Source organism: Ostrinia nubilalis, chromosome 2 (assembly GCF_963855985.1).
Source record: "Ostrinia nubilalis chromosome 2, ilOstNubi1.1, whole genome shotgun sequence".
Lineage (NCBI taxonomy): Eukaryota > Metazoa > Arthropoda > Insecta > Lepidoptera > Crambidae > Ostrinia > Ostrinia nubilalis.
Window position 1 is genome coordinate 13675000 of NC_087089.1, and position 24898 is coordinate 13699897.

A 24898-nucleotide genomic window follows, 5' to 3' on the forward strand; every position below is an offset into this window, starting at 1 on the left:
TAACAAACGTCAAAAATCTGTCAAACTCCATACAAAAAGCACCGGTTATTGTGAAAATTACGGTCAAAGTAAGTTGGTGCAGCTCAGCCTAAAAGTAGCATTTTTGCAGAGGTCCTAACGCCCGTGTTCACACACATTACTATGTGGTCTCACACAGTGCGCGTGGACGCGTGTCCCACACGAACCAATCACAGAGCTCTATTCAACGCTGTGCATTCGATTTGCTGCTTCACTTATGCAAGCATCGTTGAATCGTGAATACAGGCGTTAGATATCTTACGAGATAAGTAATGAGATATTTGAAATTAGATCCCTCTACACTCGGATCGGCATTTATTGAAAAAGTTGGAAACGGCGCACGAAAACACATCAATCTAATAGATCGGAGTTAGAGATGTCACCAATTGAATTTCACTTATTTTGGCAAGCGAAAATGTTACAGAAACTCTTTTTCCATGTTAAATGTATAGGGTTTACATTTTAGCTGTTTTATAAAGATATATAGTGAAAGAGTGAGAGGCACACGAGCCATATTTAGTGTTAGTTGATTATTTAATTCAAAATCAAACATAATAATTGTTTAGACTAATAAGATTACTTCTTACAAATCATCATAAATGCTCTTAAGGAGCCTTGACATGACCCATTCTTTTTATACCCTACCAGCGCTTCGAGACAAACATTTGACAAGTGCTAAGAAGAAGCACCGCAACAAACTCAGTCACCATGATCTACCTGCTATTTAATTTTTCATTTATGCATAGACAAACGATAATTATTTTAGGAACAAAACATACTATTTCATGTAACAAATTGGCCCTCGAATTGTTCCTAAAATAGAAAGTTACATAAAAGTTCTGCAGGTAGCTGAAATACCACGTGAGTGGTTTATAAGGGTTCCGTGTGTTTCGAAACTTTTACGAAACCCTTCCAATGTTTTAAAGCTTTCCTAACGACCAACATTCGAGACAATATTGTATTTGTGTACATACTTACCATGAGTTTACGTGCTTGCTAGCGACTGCATAAAAAAACTTACATTAAGGCGGTTATCACACTGCGCCGCGCTCCGCCACGGAGCGCGGGGCGACAGATTTAATCATTGTATGCAAGTACCTCAGTTTGTATAGAAAACACGCGCGGCACTTCACACTGACAACGCGTCCGCGCGCGTGATTTTTTATATGAAAATCACGCGTTCCGCGGCGGAGCGCGGCGCAGTGTGAAAACCGCCTAAATGTATGAAAAATTGTACAGCGCCGCGCCGTAGCGGCTACTTTCAAGAAATCTTCAAAGTATTTTTTGACGTAACTCGCTAGCGAGCACACCGTAAACTCATGGTAAGCAGACGATGCCCGTATTCACAAACGATGCTTGCTTATATGAAGCAGCAAATCGAACGCACAGCGTTGAATAGAGCTCAGAGGATCTAGTGTGAGTTTATATCTCACTAGTGAGTGCGTTTGATGTAAACTCACCCACAGCCCACTGATTAGTTCGTGTGTCACACTGTGCGTCCACGCGCACTGTGAGACCTCATAGTTCTGTTTGTGAATACGGGCGTTAATGTGTTTTGCTAGAAATTTCAGTATTACCTACGTATCGTGTCGTAAATCACATTATGTTCTGAGATGATGTAAATTCATGACTCATGGGAATTCAAACAATATAGGTATGATGGATTGTGAAATTTTCGAACGTATCTCTTTTATATTTATTTTATTCATGGCTTAATGGTATTTAATTGATTTATGTTGAACAATTTACTTATCGCCGCCAATGCGATCCGAATTTAACCTTCAATAAGTACTTATACTTAGTTCTGCAGAAAAATAGATCTTTCGCTTCACAAATTGTTCAAATTCAAATTCTTTATTGCTCTTACTTTATTCTTTCATTTACTGCAGTGAATTATACAAAATACAAAGTTGTATATAATGTCGACACATTTCGTCGGTCATTATTTCATTCCAATTTCCAAATCCCACACTGTCAGTATGTCAGTACCGGGTCCGCTTATCTACCGCGAGGTTCCAAATGGAAGGTTTAAAAAAAATCCCATGAACTAGACCCATTGAACACAAAAACTACGTAGTATGTTTTGAATAGTTTTATTTTATCCACAACGTGAATGCTCTTGACTTGTATCTCACCTGATGGTAAGTGATGATCAGGCCGAAGGTGGAAGCGAGCTTCACCCGGAATCCTCAACCACAGAGGAACTGGCTATTTTACCTCTAACTGCCGGAGCACAACAACGCTGTTAACATTGTTGTTATGGCGACAGACTTAGGTAAGATGGTGATAGCTAGCCAGGCGGACTTAGAACAAGCCCTACCACCAACCAAACCGAACAGAAAAATCTGCCCCCACGGGGAATCGAACCCGGGACCTCTGCGTCTGAATCAGGTGGTCTTACCACTAGACCACAGAGGCGGTTCTACGGTAGTTCTACTTAAATTCCAAGCAGTAAAGTGTGTTAAAATGGCGCCTGTCCAAAGTACGAGTATTGTGCTAATAGCAATTTGAAGTGTTACCCGTAGTTCATTCTATATAGCCAATTTATTAGAACTATTATGCTGACACTAATTCAGATAGGGTAGAGTCCCCGTTTGTGGTCACTCTACATTTCTATATTTATTATACAAGCGAAAGGTCACTGATTGACTGACTCACTCATCACGAAATCTCAAAAACTACAAGTGATAGGAAACTCAAATTTTTCATGGGGGAACCCCCATTTATTTCCTATTATTATGAGTATCAATTTTTTAGAACGTAGGTGCTCACTAAGACGGGATTTCGCAAAATTCAACCGATAAGGGGGTAAAACGGGATCCACGCGTACGAAGTCGCGGGCGGCCGCTGGTATGTAATATTAGTTAAAATGTAGAGAGGCCAAAATCGATCTAATGATGGCCAAAATCGGTACCTACTTCTATTCTATTTTCTTTTATTTCAATTACAAGTATTTGTTGCTACGTTAATAAAACAAACGAAGATTGCGCTTTAAGAGCTGGTGTAGCATAGTTTATTTTTGTTTGTTAAGTTTAACCCATTTAGACCTTTACTATAAAGGATGTATATTCCTCCGGAGGTGTGAGCGTGAATTTACTGCAAAAAGCTATATTATTATAAGCATATTAATTTATGCTTCCTCTGGTAATCAAACCGGTTTCTATCACTGCCAAGCGCCAAGTGCCAAAATAGAATATGTTGACAAGTGAATAATGTAGTGCGTGTTTCAGGAATATGAAATATGACGTTATGGCGGCAACAAATAAAAATAGGCAGTTTTTTTGGGCTGGCAATATTCGTAGACTGTTGTTTTACAGACTGACACTGAGTTGTCTGTCATGCATGACTAATTTATTTTATTTTAATGTTAGGAAAACAAACAGTTCACTAAATGTCAGACGTGATGTGATTTTTGGGAATCGCCAAGGAATGAAAGACAATATTTTAATATTTTTTTAATATTCAATAAAAAATAAATGTCTAGGTAGGGTCATGTTACTTCTTAGCGTTTAACCGACCTTTCTGCGCGTTTGTTTTAGGGGTTTTTGTTAAATAGTGGAAAATACTTGAAGTGACATCTGTCATATCTAGGGCATATAAAGGGAGCTTTAAATTTTGTAGTGTGTCGGATGATTATTTTTTATTGATTTTTCAGTGTGATCCATCTTTTGGACACGATTAGAGTGAGGGACATGAACAGTGCCTCTACCATGAGTTTACCTACCGAGCATCTCGCTATCGAGGGCGTAAAAAAATGTATGGCAAATTGTACAGCGCCTCTAGCGGTTAGTAGCTGAACCACAGCAAAACTAAAAACACTACCATGAGTTCATCTCAAATCGTTAGGTAAAAAACCTATCTAAATGAATACGATAGCGACTAAAGTTTTTATTAAGTTTCATACAAATAACTTACCATGAGTTGCAATTTTCAAAGATGTCATCGAAAAATACCTTAGCTGTCACAGTAACGTAACTCACTGGCTTATTGACGTGTGAAAAGCAAAATAAAATTGTGGTTTTAGGTCATTTTAGGTGTTTTCTTTATTAAATTATGTCGGAAAGAAGTTTATTACGATGGAACATGTTATCAGCATGTGGGCAGACCTCCCACTAGGTGGACCGACGATCTGGTGAAGGTCGCGGGAAGAACCTGGATGCGGGCACATTGTGGAGATCCTTGGGGGAGGGAGAGGATGCTGCGTTTCCCAGAGATATGCGAGGGAATTGTGTCGTGCGAAGATGTCTAGCTGTGCTGTGAAAATGTGTGCGGGTTTCCACCAAAGCTGTGCGAGGAAAATGTATCGTACGAGGATGTGTAGCAGAGATTTTGAAAATGCTCATTATTGTTGTACAGCCTGAGCCTTTTCTACCAGAGATGTGCTGACCGAGGCGAGGTAAATGAAGCGATTCTATTGGTTCTTTACAAACACATCCTTCGCTACGCATCCTCGCACATCTCTGGTGGAAACGCAGCCTTACGAGATCATGATAGAAAGCTAATCCGACAATGAACATGTATTTTCATAAGTTGAAATTTACTTTTGTTTTTAATCAGTCTGTGTATTATGTAGGTACCTACCTATTAGGTTTTGTGAAATAAATAGTCAATAAAAATAAATCATTTTATTTTCAAGTAGCTTTTGCCCGCGGCTTCGTCCGCGTGAAATTTAGTTGTCACAGATCGTCATAATTATAGCCTGTCATAATGTCATAATAATCGTCATAATCATAGTTAATCTGGGTTATAAACAATAATACTGTAAAGTTTCATCAAAATCCGTTCAGTAGTTTTTGCGTGAAAGAGTAACAAACATCCAGACATCCAAACTTTCGCATTTTTAATATTAAGTAGGATATGTATTTACTTAATTATTATTACTGACGAGATTGCTACCATGTATGTTTAGTGACCATGAAAGATTAAAACAATATAATGTATTTAATTAATTATAATATCTTAAGTTTTACAATAATAAGGTAGGTATATCCATCCAGTTACCCTAGGTCTTTATTATGGATTTAATTTACAAGTAGTTATTTACAAGCACTCTGCTCTAAATCCTTTGGCTTCAGGGAAGAACCTGGACCGCCACCAATCCAGTGTTCCCTTGGCAGCTCTGTGTATGCGAGTTGCCTTCTTCTTGATGTTTAAAGTCACTCCACACCTTAACAAATAAACATTACAAATAATAATGACGAAATAAGATAAAAGCAATCAAAATGAATAAAGTTGTAGGTATTTATACACACTTTTCTCAATTTCTCAGTAGTTTTCGTGTCGCCGGTGGCATCAGCATTTCACGTTCGCGTGTCCGTTAGTTCCACCCACCGTTGACTATTGTTGGCTCTTTCTTGGGGCCCTTCAGTGGGCTTACTCAGATCGCCATATCTATAGCCCTTTCAGCACAGAATAATACGAAAGTGCGTTCGACTTTGAAAAAATCTAGTGAATTGGTAAATCAATTTTACCGCGCCAAGACGCTTCCGATCGATCGTACGGTTCGATATATTTGCTATTTTTCATACAAAAACTTTCAATGGCGTTCAGTCGGTGCTGTGTTGAGTGACAAAGATGGACGTGTACCTGACTACGGGAGGCGTGAAAAGTATTAATTTATTTAAATTACTTCTTTTGTGGATTTCAATGAATTTTGTGCGTATTAATTAAATTATATCCTTAAAAAATATAATTCGCTTTAATTTTATAAAAAGTTAGATGAAGCCGAGTACCAGGTACTCCTAAAGTTCTACAGCACGAGCGTGCATGTCGGGACGATGTTTGAATTTTTGGTAATGTAAGTAATGGAAACCTTTCGAATCTTTTAAAGGCCTGAACATCAGATTTACTCTAGAATAAACTCAAGAATGTCTCCGAGACACATAACCACCAAATAGTACAAATCCGTTGTAGAAAATACAGCCACCAGTGAAAATATCGAGAGGATACCAGGATTCTAGTACCAATAGATGAACCAAAATGATCCCTTTTATGAAAATATCTAACCTCATGTGTTATTGAATAATAGCCTCGACATCTGGGATTAAAAAAAAAAGTTATTATTAAAAACGAAGGCTCATGTTCAATTTTAAGTTGCTACTACCCCCAAAATTCAGGTTTTGACAGAGTTTTAGGTTAGGGCCATGAGCTATTTTTGAATTTTTTTGCAGAAATTAGTATCTAATTACGATATCATGTCTTTATGAAGAATAATAAATCTCGTTATATCTGAAATGTCTTTTTTTAATTAGTTTAAATTGTAATTGTAATGAAATAGCTATTCATAGGTTCATGACGGATTGATACGATCGTGCGGGGGGGTTTAGGGGGGTTAAAGTCACCCCCTGATTTTTTTCGCTATTTTTTTCTATTTACTAAGATCCTAAAGACCCCAGAAACTAACGCGATTTTTTAGATATCGTCAAATTTTTCTCTCGTGCTGAAAGGGATAGAAAAACAACTTTATTGTATCTAGAAAATATAAATCTAGCACTCATATTACTGAATTTTAGCTAGGCACGTGGAAGTTATGCTGGAAGGGTTGTATTTCTCCAAAAAAAACAGCTCAAAATTATTCGTTTAATTTCGAAATTCCTCCACTACATAGTATGTTTATTTTTACTTAACTTACCTTTCCATAAATTCTACAATCGGTTTAAACGGATAGGCGCAGGTTCTCATTTTCCTATCGTGGTTAAAATCCATTTTTTGTGGAAAATTATTCATCAATAATCCTTCAACAAAACATGTTTTGTTATCTGTTGTCATGACAACAGCTGCGTCAAAGTCGCAATGACAAGAAATAAACAATACAAATTTAAAATCATCATTTTAATTCAGCTTTAAGCATTGTTCTAGGACACTTAAATTTTGCAGTGTTATTTTTGACATTTTTGTTATTTCCTACTCTATCTTTTCTATATAGTTAGAAAGGAGCGGCATTCGTTCTTTCATTCATCCATTCATAGAGTGTGAAGTTGGATACGTTAACATGTTCACCAACATAACATCACAAAACCATCGAATTATCGCTGGCGAGTAAAGTATATAGGCCAGTAGAATTAAACACTAAAATTGATTAAATCGGAAATAATTCCAACAAAAGATTTTTTTGCTTTAATGGCTTCATTGGTTGCCCATTAAGACTCTCCTAAGTTTTCGACTTCGACGGAGTTGTGCTTAAGTGGTGGGGGCCCCCGAAAGGGGCGTTTTTTCGGTTTTCCGGTTATACCGCGTAAAGGACTTACCCTATCGAAAAGTGGTCTTCATGACGGTTAAAGGGCACTTAATCCTGCATTGAATAAGACCAAATTCATATGTTTTGGACAAACCGTTCTCGCGCTAAAGTTCGGCAAAGTAGAAAATATACGTATAATTAATGACCCTCTCCACGTCCAATGGCTTGTTACCCACATGCTTCCAAGCCTTGTAAAGGGTCGCCTTAACCAGTGTAACCCTAACAAGGCTCACGAGTTTGATTCGCTTATCCTTGTTCGTCCCAGCCGTTCCTTAACTGCGGTTGCTGCACCTCTTCCTGGCACTCTCCTGAACGACTCTGTGTTACCTAATGTGGCTGCCCCTCTTCCTTGTACCCTCCTGTACGATTTCATTGCTTAGCCATATGCCTGGTCCAAGGTTCGACGCCACAAAATTAACTTCGTACGAGTGAAAATAGTTTAAATACTATTTCCCGTGCTTGCAACATTTTTCTTTACTGCTTCGCCTCTATTAGTCGTAGAGTGATTGTATATGGGCACTTCTTCGAAATCGCATTCTTCGGCTGATTCATATGGACAAATTTCAAATTCAATTTTAGGTTTGTAACATAGACTCATATGAAAATAGGTACACCCAATAACATATATTTGGATAAGGGACTCGTTTTTGAAAAGTAGTTTTCAAGATATCGACGTTCAAATATTTTGTGCCCATATGAATCAGAATTTGTTACATATTAATCAAAAATAGAAATAAAATTTATGATATTCATGTACAATTGGCTCTAAATTAAGAAAATAATCATATTATAACAAAACAATGATTTGTTGTTATGAAAAAATGCAACGATTCCAAAATAATTCGTGAAAAAACATTTTTTTGAAACTTTATTATACATCCATAATATTTTGTCATCATCATAATCATTTCAACTGAACATAAGCCTCTCCCAATGATTTACATAATGACCGATTGGTAGCGGCCTGCATGCTGCGCCTTCCTGTGGGAGGACGTTCTACACTGAGCTTTCCGGCACGTAGCTTCCACTCCAGAAACGTGGTATCCCATCGGCCATCATTTCTGTATACTATGTGTCCTGCCCATTATCACTTCAGTTTGCTAAAACATCGGACTATGCCACCATGCGACTTTAGATCGTTTACGGATCTCCTCATTTCAGATTCGATTTCATAAAAAACATCGGTTCATTCACAGTGAGAGGCCGCTTTTCAATACAATTTGTCATCATTGATAAACACACACTGGATGTAGACTTTCATCTTATGGCACTAAGGTATTTTAGATGACTCTACCGAGCTGTATCACTTATCCAAGCTATTGTTGTTAAGACGTCCACCTACAAGGTGAAGAAGGTGAGATGAGCTTATAGAGGTTCTGGCAATGGCAATCAGTTAATCTCGAAATCATTGGAGGCCTATGCTCAGCAGTTTAGTATTATGTGCTATGGACGCCATAAGTGTAGCTGAAATAATAATAAAAATAAATAAATCGTTGGGCAATTTCATACAGCGCCATTTAGCTACAAAATAAGCAACAAATATGCTTGTGTTATGGTTACTAGCTTTACGGATATACTACTTATTTACTGTTTAAACACAAATGATAATGTTTTTTTTATTCATAACAAGACCGCAATCGCACCTGGTCTTAAGTAATATGCAGTCTGGGATGTCATTCTTAGTTAAAAAACCCTTTTTTGGTGCTTGAAAGACCAAAAACTAATTTATTTTATGATTCATATAGGGCCCTGACCATATGAATCACGCACAGATAAATCAGTTTTTTGCCTAAAATCGAGCAAAACTCGTCATACATACAGACTACAGTGTTGTCATTTTTCTACATGAATCTATAACCCAAAAGCATCACAAGAAAGACAGATTAGATTTTTAATGCAATAATGTAATTTTATAAAGTAGGCATTGTAATCAGCATGCCACCTGAACCAAGCACAGATGAATCAAGTATTTGCCTTCATCACACCGGGTTCTAAGCCAACCAGCTCCACGTCTGCCTTCTAGATCATCCGTTGCAAGATGGGCTTGCCTCCACGCCAGAAACCAGACTCTCATGATTAAAACCTGACCAGTTATGGTCAAGATCAGCTCACGCCATATGAATCAGTATTTTATGCCGGACACTGCTTATTTATTTTTTTGCGAACAAACTAACTTAATTAAAATTATGACATATTTTTTTTGTAGAAGGACAACTCATTAGCTTTCGAAATAATTTTAATTTATATTGATATATCAAAAGGAAAATGCTACATCAACCATTTTGTTCCGGAAAATGGCTAACGGACACACCATATGAATCAGAGAATCACACTTCAAATATTTTTATTTTGTATAAAGACAGCAATTATGTAAAAAATGTAATTTGCGCCAGATAGGGCTATAGCTAAGCTATACGAAAAAAAATATTGCATGCCATTTTGTTAGTTGGTTACAGAACTATACCCAAAGACATCGAAAATTTTGCCTCCGAAGAAATACCCATATATCCTATAGCCTTCCTCAATGTATGAGCTATTCAACACAAAAATAATGATTTCAATCAAACTAGTAATTCTTAAGATTAGCGCGTTCAAACAAACAAACAAAAAACTCTTCAGCGTTTTAATATGAACTTGTTGTTGTTGATTTTTGGCGTCGAACCTTAGACCAGGCATACGGCTAGGCAACGTAGTCATGCAGGAGGATACAAGGAAGAGGGGCAGCCACAGTAGGTAACACAGAGTCGTTCAGGTGAGTGCCAGGAAGAGGTGCAGCAACCGCAGTTAAGGAACGGCTGGGACGAACAAGGATAGGCGCATCAAGCTCGTAAGCCTTGATAGGGTTACACTGGTTGAGGTGGCCCTTTTCAAGACTTGGAAGCCTGTGGGTAACAAACCATTGGACATGGAGAGGGTCATTAATTATACGTATATTTTCTACTTTGCCGAACTTTAGCGCGAGAACGGTTTGTCCAAAACATATGAATTTGGTCTTATTAAATGCAGGATTAAGTGCCCTTCAACCGTCATGAAGACCACTTTTTGATAGGGTAAGTCCTTTACGCGGTATAACCGGAAAACCGAAAAAATGCCCCTTTCGGGGGCCCCCACCACTTAAGCACAACTCCGTCGAAGTCGAAAACTTAGGAGAGTCTTAATGGGCAACCAATGAAGCCATTAAAACAATAAAGTCTTTTGTAGGAATTATTTCCGATTTAAAAGCTAATTCTACTGGACTAATACGGTAATTAAACTCATGGTATGATTTTAATGCAAACTTCATCGATCCACGTTTAAACTCTATCGACTGTAGTATACGAATACAAGTTTTCGATGGCAACTCATGGTAGAGGCACTGGTGACTAATAGGGGAATCGATTTAGAAAGTATGTGTTTCGAGCTCAGACTTTCGAATATATGAAGGAATAAGGGTCTCTTCAATGACTAATTATTATTGAAATTACGGTTTTAACGTTTATTTAAAGTGACAGGTTTACAGACTGTATGCAACGAGATCAAATTGTCGAGTGTTAGAAACGTTCGATTTGAAGTTGACAGGAGGGCGGCGCGGCGCGAAGTTAGCTGCGATCTTCACTCTGGTTCCGCGCCTTTGACGTCATGAGTTGTTTTCTTGCGCCCATAGATGGCGCTAACATACCGCCAGCCTTGAAAGCTCATGATTGACTTTCAAAATGTAGTCCGGTAGTAGGTTCTTCGATCTTCGTTTAGTTTCATTGATTGTTGATTGAAGCGATGCAATCTTCATTTTCATTTGTTGTAGGAAGCGGAAGAGGACAAAGTTTTGAAAACGCCCGCTTCACTATTCCAGTCGATGTTCGAATGTTTGCGACGCGTGCAACTCCATCTTTGCCGGGAAAAATTTCAGCAATTCTTCCCAATCTCCACTTGAGTGGTGGTTGTTGATCATCCTTGATTATAACTAGACTATCCAGTTTTATTTCATTTGTGTTTGTCTTCCACTTGGTTCGAATTTGAAGCTCAGTGACGTATTCAGTGGCCCAGCGCTTCCAGAAGTGTTGGCGAAGCTGTTCGATCCTGTCGTAGCGTGTCAGGCGTCTAGTCTGTGCCTCGGTGATGTCAACAGCGGCTGGAGCGGTCAGGGGGCGGCCAATGAGGAAGTGGGATGGAGTTAAGGGAAGGTAGTCGGAGGGATCTGTGGATAAACATGACAAAGGACGGGAATTCAGGACGGCTTCGATTTGTGCTAATACCGTGCTAAACTCCTCGTATGTTAAATTAGCATTGCCTAGTATGCGTCTCAGGTGATACTTACACGATTTGACCCCTGCTTCCCAAAGTCCCCCAAAATGAGCAGAATAGGGAGGAATAAATTTAAATGTAATACCATCATTTGCAGCTATATCGATTATTTTATTACAATTAATATTAGAATAAAGCGGAAATTCTTTTTCTGCACCGACAAAGTTTTTTCCATTATCGGAAAATATTTCTTGAGGTTTCCCTCGTCTAGACATAAAACGTTTTAAAGCTAAAATATAATCAGCTGTTGATAAGCTACTTACGAGTTCCAAGTGAATGCATCGTGTTACAAAACAAATAAATAGGCAGATATAACCTTTAATTAATTTTGCACCTCGCCCTTTGCGATTGAGTATAAAGACTGGCCCGGCATAATCTACGCCAGTACGTAAAAAAGGAAAACCTGACTCTAATCGTTCCACGGGTAAATTTCCCATTATAGGTTTGAAAACATTGCCTTTCATACGAACGCACGTTACACACTGATGTACTACCTTCCTGGCAAGATTTCTACCTGCTAGCGGCCACCAACTTTCACGGATAGTGCTCAACATGAGTTGAGGTCCCGCATGAAGTAACGTTTTATGTTGATATTCAAACAAAAGTATTGTAAATCGACTTTTGCTACACAACAACATCGGATGTTGTTTATCAAACTCAAAGTTGGTCGCATTACAAAGTCGCCCGCCAACACGAATTACTTTAGAACTGTCTAAAAATACATTTAAACCGATAACTTTATTAGATTCCTTGCATTTTTCTAAAGGCAATCCCTTGAGTAAGTTGTTATAAAGCGAGGGAAAAGATTGCATCTGTGCGAATCGACACAACATTTGCTGCGACTCGCTCAACTCAGCGGCAGATAAGGAACCGGTTCGCCTCAGCTGTTTATTACGCGCGTTATAAATAAATCTAAGTAAGTAGGCCCCCGTACGTTTTAATCTATTGAAAGATGAGAATCTATCAAAATCGAATATGTTTTCTGAATTGATGCATAAAGTACTTACGCTTGTAGTTTTTGTTTCAGGTAAGTCTTTACTACAATATGTAATTGGTTGTTTGCTAGGTGACCATTCAGAACAATGCAAGTAACTGGGACCATGCCACCATAAATTATTATTTTTCAGTTCGACAGCGTTTAAACCCCTTGACACTAAGTCAGCTGGGTTATTTTGGCTTTCAACATGAAACCACAATGTGTCATTTGTTAGTTCATTAATTTCTGTGACTCGATTTTGGACAAATGTTATGAGTAAATGCTGTGACATACTTAACCAACCAATGACGATGGTCGAATCTGTCCAGAAATAAACAGAATCGAATGTTAAGCTTAGAGAATCGATAATATTTTTATATAAGCGTGCACCTATCAACGAACCACACAACTCCAATTTAGGAATGCTGATAGTTTTAAGCGGTGCTACTTTACTTTTTGCACATAGTAAATTCATTCGTGTAGTGTTATCATTCAGTATTAATCGTACATAAGCACAAGCGCCATAAGCTTCATGTGACGCGTCTGAGAAAATATGTAATTCTAAACGTTTAATATGAATACTCCTTATGAATCGTGGAATTTTTATTTCGTATAAGTATTTTTTAATTGAATCAACAAAATTTGTGAACTTAATTGAGACATCGTTTGGAACGGGATCGTCCCAATCGAGTTTACACAGCCACAACTTTTGTAAAAGTATTTTTGCTACGATCACAATCGGCGCAAGAAAGCCTAAAGGGTCATAAATTTGCGAGACTACTGATAACATATTGCGTTTAGTCAATGATGACGTATCAAACGAAGTAAGTTGTGTTGTGAAATGAAATTCATCATCCCTATTGTGCCAGCCTAAACCCAATGTTTTGGTTTGAGTGTGTTCGCCTATAGCTAAATTCTTTATTTTCGCAGCGGTTGTGTCATCACAATTTAACGTCCACTTGCGTAATAAATAACCGTATTGGCCCAAAATGTATGACGTTTTTTCGCAGATCTCAATCAATGTTTTAGAATCGTCGTGTGATGTGAGAAGGTCATCTACAAAGAAGTCCTCCCGTATAACACGCGAGATCACTGCATCGTCGCATTCATGCGCAACCTGATGTAAACATCGTATACATAAGTACGGCGCCGATGCAGTACCATACGTTACGGTATTTAATTGATAAATGCCAATTGGATCTGACGAATTTTCTCGCCACAGTACTAGTAGTAGATTTCGTTGATCGGGTTGTATGAGTGTTTGTCGATAAGCTTTTTCAATATCAGCACATGCAACCCATTGGTGTTGTCTAAAGCGCAACAAAATTGAAAACACCTCATTTTGAAGCTTAGGGCCAATATGCTGAATGTCGTTTAGTGACTTTTTCGTAGTTGTAGCACAGCTAGCATCGAAAACAACCCTTAGTTTGGTGGTTGTGCTGCTCTCACGAAATACCCCATGATGTGGGAGGAAATAATGTGGCCAAGTGTACGTATCTACTTTAGTCATATGACCTAAATTGCGATATTCTTTCATGAAATCTGAATACATGCGTTTATAATCAGGTGTACGATCTAATTTTCGTTCTAATGCAATAAATCGTTTATAAGCTGTCGTATAGGAGTCACCTAAAGAATCGGCTGAATCTTTCAGTGGAATACGTACTGAAAATCTGCCGTCTAATTCACGTTTAGTTGTATTTATAAATATCTCTTCGCATTCACGTTCGGAATTAGTAAGAGTGTGTTTTTTTGATAACTCTTCTAATTCCCAAAACTTTTTTAATTGTAAATCTATGCCGACATTTTGAATAAAGTTACATCGGACGGTATTATTTTTCGATTGCAATTTACTCGTATAAATAGGTCCTGAAATGACCCAACCTAATTTTGAATCTTGTAAATATAATCCCGATGCTAATCGTATTTTATTTTCGTTTAAAAGATCCCAAAAAACATCCACTCCAATCAATAAATCAACTTCAGAGGGTATATTGTAAGTAGGATCTGCAAGTTGAATATTTTCAGGTATTCGTATTGATTCTACGTTAATCTTCATTGTTGGCAAGAATGATGTTATATTACATGGCAAAACATAACACCGAATAAGCGTATAAAAATCGTTTAATTTTGATCGTATATTTAAATCGCATAATTTATTGGATTGTGTGACCGACTGTCCCACTCCAGAAATTTGAACAATGGACTGTATATAATTCGTGTAATTTATTCGTTTACAAAACGCTTCTGATACAAAACAATGCTGACTACCGCTATCTAAAAGCGCGCGGGCTGTGTGTCGCATATTGTTTTCGTCGATCACTTCAACTAGCGCGGTAGGTAACAAAACTTGTTCTGTTTGAGTAGTCAGCTGAGCGGTGTTTAAATTATCGTGACAATGCGAACCTAAAGATGAATGCATTACGGTCGACTTTATTTGAGATGTGCTTGACTCAGAGTTAACATTGCACATTGTATTTTCTTTTAATTCTTTATGTAACAAGCTATTGTGTTTACATTTACACTGTTGGCACGGCCCGAAATAACAGTTAGTTATAGAATGGCCACCGCGCAGACAATTATAGCAAAGTTTCTTCTCATTTACTAATTTGTACCTATCCTCGATTGATAAATTCAAAAACATACTACACATATATAAAGCATGATTTCCGCGACACATCTCACAACAACGGTTACGTTTGGTTGTTTTCCCGTTATTTGTAGCTACATAACTCTGCGTGTGTGTTTGTGCTACCTGCGGTTTCGAATCATGAAATTGTTTACTCTGATATTTATTGTAATGAGAATGAGGGGGCTTGTGAAAACTATGAGCACTATTTGCGTTACTACTAACGTTCACCATTTCCAACAAATCAGCTCTATTTCTCAGGAATGTTAACAAGTCGTTTAATATTAATTTACGTTTAATTTCTTGGCCTTGAAAACCAGAAATAAGTGTTCCCTTATAAGTTTCCCATTCGCGTTCGGTCGAAGAATCAAGTTTGCAGACAATTAAGTATATAATTAGTGTATCCCATGATTCTGTGGGCTCGCCCAACGATTTCAATGAACGTAAATTTCGCAAAATAGAATCTATGAGTTTTCTAATGAGCAAAGGAGATTCCTTATTTATATTAGGTATCGAGAATAAGGCTTTGACATGGTTGTGCACCAAAAGTCGATCATTTTGAAATCTATTGTGTAACAATTCCCATGCGTGGGTATAATTTTCTGCTGTGAACTCTAATGCACTTATAACCTGTAAAGCACTACCGCTAAGTGATGACCGCAAGTAGTGAAATTTATGAATCGCATTTAAATCTGCCCGTCCGTGTATCATCGTTAAATACGAATTTTTGAATTCGAGCCAGTCATCATACGAACCACTAAAAGAGGGTAATTTGATGTCAGGTAATTTAATTTGTAACGATGCATTTTTGTCACTTGAAGCCTGCGTATTTACCGAATTTTGGTTATTACTTTGGTCTTCTATAATTAATTTAGCGACAGAAACACTTCGAAAATATTGTTCTTCGAAGCTTTCGCGGTACTCAATATTTATTGAAAGATCATTATCATCACAAAACTGTTCGATTTTATCTTGAATTTTGTAAAACTCATCAATAACTGATTCCAACTTCAAAATTCTTAAATTTAGTTCAACTGCTTGACATTTTGTAATAACCAAATTCTGAAATTTTAAAATATAGCTTTCAAAAGAAGTTACACGACCTTTCAGAATTCCTCTTTGTTTTTTGAGGTCTGAAACGGTTAATTTAAGTTCTCTAGAAGGCGAATGACTACCCTCTCTTGACTTTGGTACATTCAGCTTTGATCTATCGCTATCCTCGCTCATTTTGAGAAGAATTTAGGAAACAAAAGGTACTTACAATCGTATAGATCACCCCGACGCTCGTTGCAATAGGCAGACCCGGCACCCACCAACGCGACAACGTAGGTAGGTAGTTGTAACGGTTGAAATATCGACTGAAATCCGCAAACACGACACAATATTAGCACAAATCGATTAAAATAGGAAGGGAAAGGAGTGGTTTAACCTGACCGTTATTCCAGAGCTGCTTCTTTCACAGGGTTTCTCTCTTGACACGCAACAGGTATCGACTTCTGTGGTATCTTGAATCCCGTCAGCTGGTGCGATGGAACATGTCATCCGGCGCGAAGGAACATGTTTCGAGCTCAGACTTTCGAATATATGAAGGAATAAGGGTCTCTTCAATGACTAATTATTATTGAAATTACGGTTTTAACGTTTATTTAAAGTGACAGGTTTACAGACTGTATGCAACGAGATCAAATTGTCGAGTGTTAGAAACGTTCGATTTGAAGTTGACAGGAGGGCGGCGCGGCGCGAAGTTAGCTGCGATCTTCACTCTGGTTCCGCGCCTTTGACGTCATGAGTTGTTTTCTTGCGCCCATAGATGGCGCTAACAGTATGTAATATTATTTAACCTGAAATTTGGATTTGTAATGTTTTGCATTTTGTTTTTCACATTATAAAACTTCCTGTTTATCGGCATTTACTCGTAATAAAGTTATTTCAAAAACTGAACTGTTGTAACATGCACTTACAAACAAACATAAACTAACCTTGTTTTTCACCGAACATCAAACTGCGCTGTATGATCGAAAATATTTTTACCTCAGTAAATACAAGGTATTTATTGTTGTTACCCCATAAATTGTAAGGAAGCTGTAAACACGAAGGGCAGGAAAGGCGACCTCCGTCCTTGGTTGGGCTACCATTGAAGCGGTCGTAAACTGGTGCATTGACCTGAATCATGTATTCGATAATAGGCGAGCATTATAGTAGGGCTCTTTTTTAATATGTACTCACTTAGAGTACCTCTAAAAACCAAAGTTTTACCTCCAAAGTTGTAAAATTAATGTTAAAAAGTTATGTTGGGTCGTGTAAAAGAACGTGTTTTTCAAGTTTGCTCGTATAAGTTAGCGAGAAGCTATCAGTATTTTCTCAAAATGCACATTATTGTACTGTAATTATTATATTATGAAAAAAATAAAAAATATGTGTTGAAAATATGTTTATTATCTGTCTGACGGACTAAATAGAATTTCGATTTCATTACCCAGTCATCATCCCTATTTATCTTTTAAAAACCCTACTCCGGTAATGCAGCCGGAGATTTAAAAAAACAATTCTATGAAATACTTTCAGACGTATCACTAGTTAGGATCCCATTTCATAGAAATCATTATACATATGTATTGCGTCGACACGACGTCGTCTGCTACAGTGTGGAGTCGGCTACGAACATGCACCTACAAAGTAAGCTTACCGATAGTAAAGTAAAGTAATGTTTATTTCTCACCAACATAACAGATAATATTATGATAACAAACAATCAGGAAAAACAAAAGGTAAGAATGTTGGTGGGTTTATACCTGAACTAGGAAGATTCCTGTGTCTCAGGTTACCAACCCTCCACCCATAGCATAGTGTGCCGATAGTTATAAGTACTATAAGACCGGTCGTTGTGATTTAGAAGCAGTGGTAGGGTTAATACTGGGACGTGTAAAAGTGGTTTTTAAAAGCCTATTTGCAAAAATAAATGAGTTTTGAGTTTTTAAGAGTTTCCTTTGTCCAGCATTGGACGTTCTCTGGTTAAAATGATGAAACTTTTTTCATCCGTGAAATTTTAATTATACACAAGGTGCGGAGTGATGCTTCTTTGTTTATCTTCACTGTGGTATTTGTTATTCTATCTCGTTGAAAAAATAAACCGTGTTTTGGATCTGTTGCTAATTTCAAGAGTTAATTAGTTTGTGTTTCACAGATTTTCCGTTTCGAAATGAACGAAACAACTCGTAGTTGATCTATTTTTGAAAACAGCGATGGCAAGAAGATAAAGTAAAGTATAATAGAAGTAAATACAGTCGACCGCGCACTAGAAATACATTTTTGCTGCAAAATAGCACTCTATTACAACTGTATAAAGTTCAACTGAATAGTACTTACTCTCTCTGGTGTTATGAAATTAAAAATACTGACCTAATACTGTAACGCCTGTATTCACAAACATTACTATGATGTGTCACAGTGCGCGTGGATGTACAGGGTGACACACGAACCAATCACAGAGCTCTATTCAACGCTGCGCGTTCGATTTGCTACTTCACTTAAGCAAGCATCGTTTCTACTGTACAAAAAGCGTCTAGTAGAGTGAAAATAAGTGAATAAAAGATTCGCTACTTTTTTCAGGGAAACTTTCTTTGAGAAAAACTAGAAAAATCTATACAGACTAATGATACCGATTTGGGTAAAGCGATGTAGGTAAGTTTACAGATTTAGTTTTTGTCATCGTGTCCCTTACAGACTGTAATATAGGGTGTAGTAAAGTAAAGTACCTAGTGCTTAAAATCATGAAATCCAGTAAAATATGAAAATCAGTACCTAAATATTATCAGTTTAAAATAGTTAATAATGGGAAATTTTAAACTGATAATATTTAGGTATTGATTTTCATATCGAATAATTTTCATACCTTTAACAATAAATCAAATTGTAATACAGTTGTTAATTACAAGTAAATATTCTGAATAAATCATGGTCCAAAAATCATTAAATTTGGTTCCCATGTTTAAAAAAATCAAATTTTATTTTTAGAAACCAGATTCCATAGTGCAGTTAAAGAGAGTAATTATGTACTTACAATGTACCTGCATAATCACATATTATTCGTTTGACTTACTTTCAAGGTCTGACCAGTTCTATTGTACACTCTGTATGAGATTCGTAACTTGTCTTTTATGCCTCATTTCGGAGTTCGTCCGGAAAACTATTGCTAACAAGGTTTGTATCCAAATCAATGGACCCGCCTCGAATTGATATAAAAAACCTACTCGTACGTATCCCCAATTTGTTTAGTTTCAGGGTTGGTAAATGTCTGTAAAAATGTTTATTTTGCTAGCTTTGTTAGCAATGGAAGAATAGGTATTCATTGCTCAAAAAACTCATTAACAATTAATTTGATAAACTAGTTTGCATCTATATTTATAGTAAACTTTTGAAATAGAGGCACAATGTTTGAAAGAAGGAAAGAAAGCAATAAACACGTTTATTCGGTTCGTAAAGCAAAATTACACAGTTTGAACATACGTATGTTTTATGAGTTATGCTATGTTCTAACAATAACCGAAATGGCAACCTCTCAGCATGCTATAAGGTACATTTTGCACTTTTTAACGATTTTATAATAGCCTCATTTCATTTTTCCGTAATCTTAAATGAAATAAAGTTAAAATATTAATGTTAGAACGTGGACATAACACGTACCTAAAGCTTCAAGAAAGCAAATAAATAGAACACATCTCATTTGCCGTTGACATGCGGACAATGGTACTGTGACGGTTCTGGCGCAAAGCCACGAGATCGTACCACAGTGGAGATAGGTCCAGTAGTTAATCACTCGGTTAAAGGGGAATATAAATCCCACCACCTACTCCTATTGCAATATCTTGATCGCCAGGAGCAGTAAGGGCAGGTAAGGGCTTGTTTGTCCAGGGATTCTGTTTAGTAATAGAGTTAATAGTAACATTTACTTAAATATACCTTATGCAGTGTTCAGCAAAAAACCGATCCGTTCGAATTTGTAATTAGAATTTATTCAAACACATTATGTGTGTTCACACTACAGTCTAGGGATCCAGTAATGCAAAACTGGATTACCGTGGGAACAAGCCCTTAGGCTTGTTATGTTATGTATGGTAATTCTGGTGCTATTCTATGTTGATTCTCATATAATAGTAAGCTTACTATACTCATTTACACTGTGACAGTTATGTCGCGAAGGTCAGGGTTACCTTGTGGCATCAAACTATCTCACTTTAGGCAATAAACTTAGGTTAAAGGTTGGCAAGAAATTCCAAAATGTAGGTAGATATTTTTTACAACCAATGTTGGCAAGGGAAATTCAAAATGTAGCTAGATTTTCTTCCAAATTGTTCTTTTGTATTGGAAACGAGATGATTCTGCTGTTTTTCATACAAAGTCCAGGGTATAGTCTGAATATCTAGAACATTAATCAAACTTAAGTATAGGTAAGTGTTTCCGAATAAGTCTGCTTATACATTAGCAACAAAATCCAGAAGCTTGCTTGCTTGTTGCTATGTTATGTTGCCCTGGTACTTTTTATTCATCTTAGTAAATATAAAGTTCTTAATCTTTATATTGGCATAGAAAACTCTGATATTGGTAAACATAGGTGCACTTCGAGGAATAGGTAAGGTGCGCTTCATTAGGTGCGCCTCAAAATGGGTGCGCTTAGAGGAATATCTATAATAAAGCGCTTTGAAGTTTAATTGGTATGAATAAATTCTACTAATGTCCATATGGTTGGTACATATAAATGCTGCTATTCATTACGTAAACGGGTGACCCCCTGGAGATTCGAACCCGCAACCGTGCTGGCGATTTAGTCCGGTGGTTAGACAAATTAAGGGTATTTTGCGCGTGGTTAGGGACATTTTGCTCCCAAGTGTATCCAAGGCTTAAGGTTTAGGATTCTAAATGTATCACAGCCTCTATGATCATAGCATCGTTCGTTCGTTCGTTTCAGCCAAATGACGTCCACTGCTGGACAGAGGCCTCTCCTAAGGCTTTCCACAATGAACGGTCCTGCGCTGCCCGCATCCAGGCTCTTCCCGCATCCAGGCTCTTCCCTCGACCTATACTACCTAGTAGGATGCCTGCCCGCCAGATCACAGCATACCAAGCTTCAAAGTATGGTATCTTAATTAGTTCTAATTGGGGCGATTTTACAACTTTATACCCATTCTGGCCCGCGGCCTCGCCCGAGGGAAATTTTGTCTGACAGACAAAAACTATCATTATTATTGTCCTTTTCCAGAACCCAAACTAAGTATCTCTAAACCAAATTACCTACATCAAAATAGGTTCAGTGTTTAGATGAGAAAGCGTAACAGACAGACAGATTTACTTTCGCATTTATAATATTTTAGTAGGGATTTGCTGCCAACTGTTCTTCAATTTAGTTCTTTTCACAAACAGTTTAAAAATTCATTTCGTTCGTTGACAAGCTAACAATGGCGGTTGGCTCGCCGCCATATACGGTTCAAGGTTGCCAGGTGAGAAAAGGAAATGGAGCTCTTTAATTTTCTTAATCGATGTTTATGATTTTGTTTTCTGACTGTGGAAGAAATAGGTGATCTTGGAGACAAAGCAATAGAGGAGATGTTCAGACCCCTCTTTCCCACTGGGCACTTTGGGCACGTGCCTAGGGCCCCGCGACCGAGGGCCCCCCCTTCTGCTAATAAGACCTTTTTCCAGATGATAAGGGCCTAGGGTTGCAAGCATCAGGATGTTGGGCAACCGATGATGATAGAATTCACTCGTAAGCTACGACACTAATTGCACCCCCCCCCCCGTGACATGTCCGGCTTTTAGGGTAAAATGTCCGGCCAAATGTCCGGCTTTTAGGGTAAAATGTCCGGCTTTTGTGTTTTAGGACCTGGCAACCCTATAAGGGCCCCCCTTAATCTTTAAATGCCCAGGGCCCCTAGTAGGTTAAAGCCGGCCCTGGAGATGATACCGTTAAAGATCTAACCTACCGAGTGAGAAATGTCAGTTGCATGTGGAGTTTTATTAAGAGACTAGCTTTTACCCGCGGCTTCACCCGCGTGAAATTTAGATTGTCACAGATCGTCATAATTTGTAGCCTATATGTTATTCTGGGTTATAAATAATAATACTGTAAAGTTTCATCAAAATCCGTTCAGTAGTTTTTGCGTGAAAGAGTAACAAACATCCATACAAACTTTCACATTTATAATATTAGTAGGAAGTAGGAAAAGAAAATTTAAGGATAGGAAATACCGTAGAATAGTCTAGTCTTTTGGCTATACGACAGTCAATGAAACTTTAGTATACCTAATGTAAATAGATATAGACAATCCAATAAAGGTGTTCAGAGCAGTCACCCGGAGAGGTGTTGGGTTCAAGTCCTATTAAGACAGACGAGTTTTGAGTTGTACAGCGCTCTTTCATGATTAAAATTGCATGAATCGATTCATAGTTCCTGCCACCTACGTGTCTCTACCTCGAACTAATTTTGAGAAATACAAAAGTTTTTGGAACACCCTATATAAAAAAAATTCAACCAAAAATACAAGATAAAATATTTTCTTTTCAGTTTCTCAATTCCAAAACCAATGTTCAGTGTGACTTAAGCCAGAATTTTTCAGCGCTAACATAAAATGCCTAAGGGAGACGCCACACGGTGCGCCGCACCCCAAACATTTTGCCGCATCACTGTACACATGGTGGTATGCGGCGCCGCAACGGCCACCGTCTCGCTCAATCGAAGTGCGGGGTGTGCCTGCGGTGTGCGGCGCCGGAACGCACCGTCTGGCATATCAATGATTTTTATATGCAGGACGCTGCAAAGGCACCGCTCCGGCGCCGCGCCGCGACCGCACCGCACCGTGTGGCTTCTCCCTAACGACCGCCAAAGGACGTACTCGTACTATACAATATACAATCACTTTGCTAACAACGATATTTACCACATATTGCGGTCCTTCATTTGAGGAACGATACAGCTTCGCGGTACAGGTGCGCTGGAGTTATGCTGATGATATAGCTTATGTCAGGGCTGTCGCGAAATTCGTTAGCTGTGTGTTTCAGGCAGAGAAAAATAAATAGGACTAATTTTTCTGTAGATGTTTGTATTATTCTGGGTGTTTTCTATGTATATGTAAGTACAATTCTATTCGTTGCTGAGAAGTACCCATAGTACACGCAGTAGTTTGATTGGGACTGTGTCCTTTAATTTCCAAGAATATTTATTTTCTTAATAAATGAATTGACTTGCCTGGCGAATTTAAAAAAAACTGCAATTATAGAGGTTATGTATTTTATTAATGTTAACTATTTTGGCAACCCAACCCAATGTAGTGGGGTTAGTTGCTAGAATTCTTATGTGTTGCACATACTCTTCCAAGTGGCTTTAGATATCAGCCACAAGTTTATTGGGTTTGTTATAATAAATAAGTACCTACGTAGAATTTATGAATATATCTTTCGTTCGTTTGTTTTAAACTAATGTTGTTCACAGCTGGATAAGGGCCTTCCCCAAAGATTTCTACAACGACCGGTTCTGCACTGCCCGCATCCAGGTGTTTCCCGCGACCTTCACCAGATCGTCGGTCCACCGAGGCCTGCCTATACCTACGTCTTCCGGTTTAAGAATCTTAGTAGTATCTCTACATAAAACCAATGTAGTTGTGCGCTACATTCTGCAAGATAGATCAAGTTAGCTAAAGCAGTTAAACTCAAGGTATGCCATGAAACCTGAGTCGTAGCCGTCGCGCACTACTAACAGGCTGACTGGTCTTGACTACGCATGCTCTAACGCATCCGAGGACATGTGCATGCACATGTAGAGTGGCCATGGACATTAAAAGACTAAATAAAATAAATAAATAAATATCTTTGGACATTTTACATTGCGCCGCTAGCCCCAAACTAAGCAAAGCTTGTACTATGGGTACTAGACCGGATATAAACATACTTAAAATACTTGTTTTTTTGTAAATACATAGGTACATATTAGACATAGAAAACACCCAGACCCGACACAGAAATTAAAATTCATCATTTAGATTTCTACTCGGCCGGGAATCGAACCCGCGACCTCTCGGCATAGCCCGTTCTGAACCACTACACCAAACGGCCGACAACTAGACTCAGAACTTTTTGCAGTCTCAATATACATATTTTTACCCAGTGCGAAAATTCCAAGTACTTCTAGTCGTTGTATTAGTGGTCTACATAGACGCATGTTATGGCATCTGTCGTAAATAATTTGAAGTAATTGTCGCATTACGTCACATCGCATCGCGTCGCTTCATGCCGCATTCCTTTCCGACGCACAACGTAACGGGTTAGGTAGAGTCGCTGTTATCTCCACCTAATAAAATAAAAACCGGCAGACAGTGGTGACTGAGTTTGTTGCGGCGCTTCTTCTCAGCACTTGCCAATTGTTTGTCTCGAAGCGCTGGTAGGGCAAATAAAGAATGAGACATGTATATAGGCTCCTTACGAGCATTTGACGATTTATAAGTACTAATTTAATTAGTTTATACAAATAAAGATAATTTTGATTTTGATTTTAATACCTGATACATTGTCATCTTTATATTACCTACTCAACTGATAATAAACAAGAATTTAAAACAGTATCCAAAAATACCGGACCAACCTTCGAGATTACCGTTGATTGATAACCAGAGGGATCGATTGGCGAAGACACGTCATCAATTTTACAGCCATGCTCATTATAATACTTTTTAATCCCCTCCCTCCAACCCCCGGAAGGGTGCTAGGCACA

The 24898-nt window shown here is 38.0% G+C and overlaps 1 protein-coding gene and 1 long non-coding RNA gene across 2 annotated transcripts in view; one reads left to right on the forward strand and one right to left on the reverse strand.

Moving 5' to 3' along the window:
- Positions 1 to 24898, forward strand: part of LOC135084517 (D(2)-like dopamine receptor) — a 163015-nt gene that overhangs the window by 28599 nt on the left and 109518 nt on the right. The gene's annotated exons all lie outside the window — the stretch shown is intronic.
- Positions 4955 to 5411, reverse strand: LOC135086895 (uncharacterized). Its single transcript, XR_010260634.1, has 2 exons — positions 5271 to 5411; positions 4955 to 5185 (listed from the first exon to the last, which is right to left on the reverse strand). It is a non-coding gene; the product is annotated as an uncharacterized LOC135086895 (long non-coding RNA).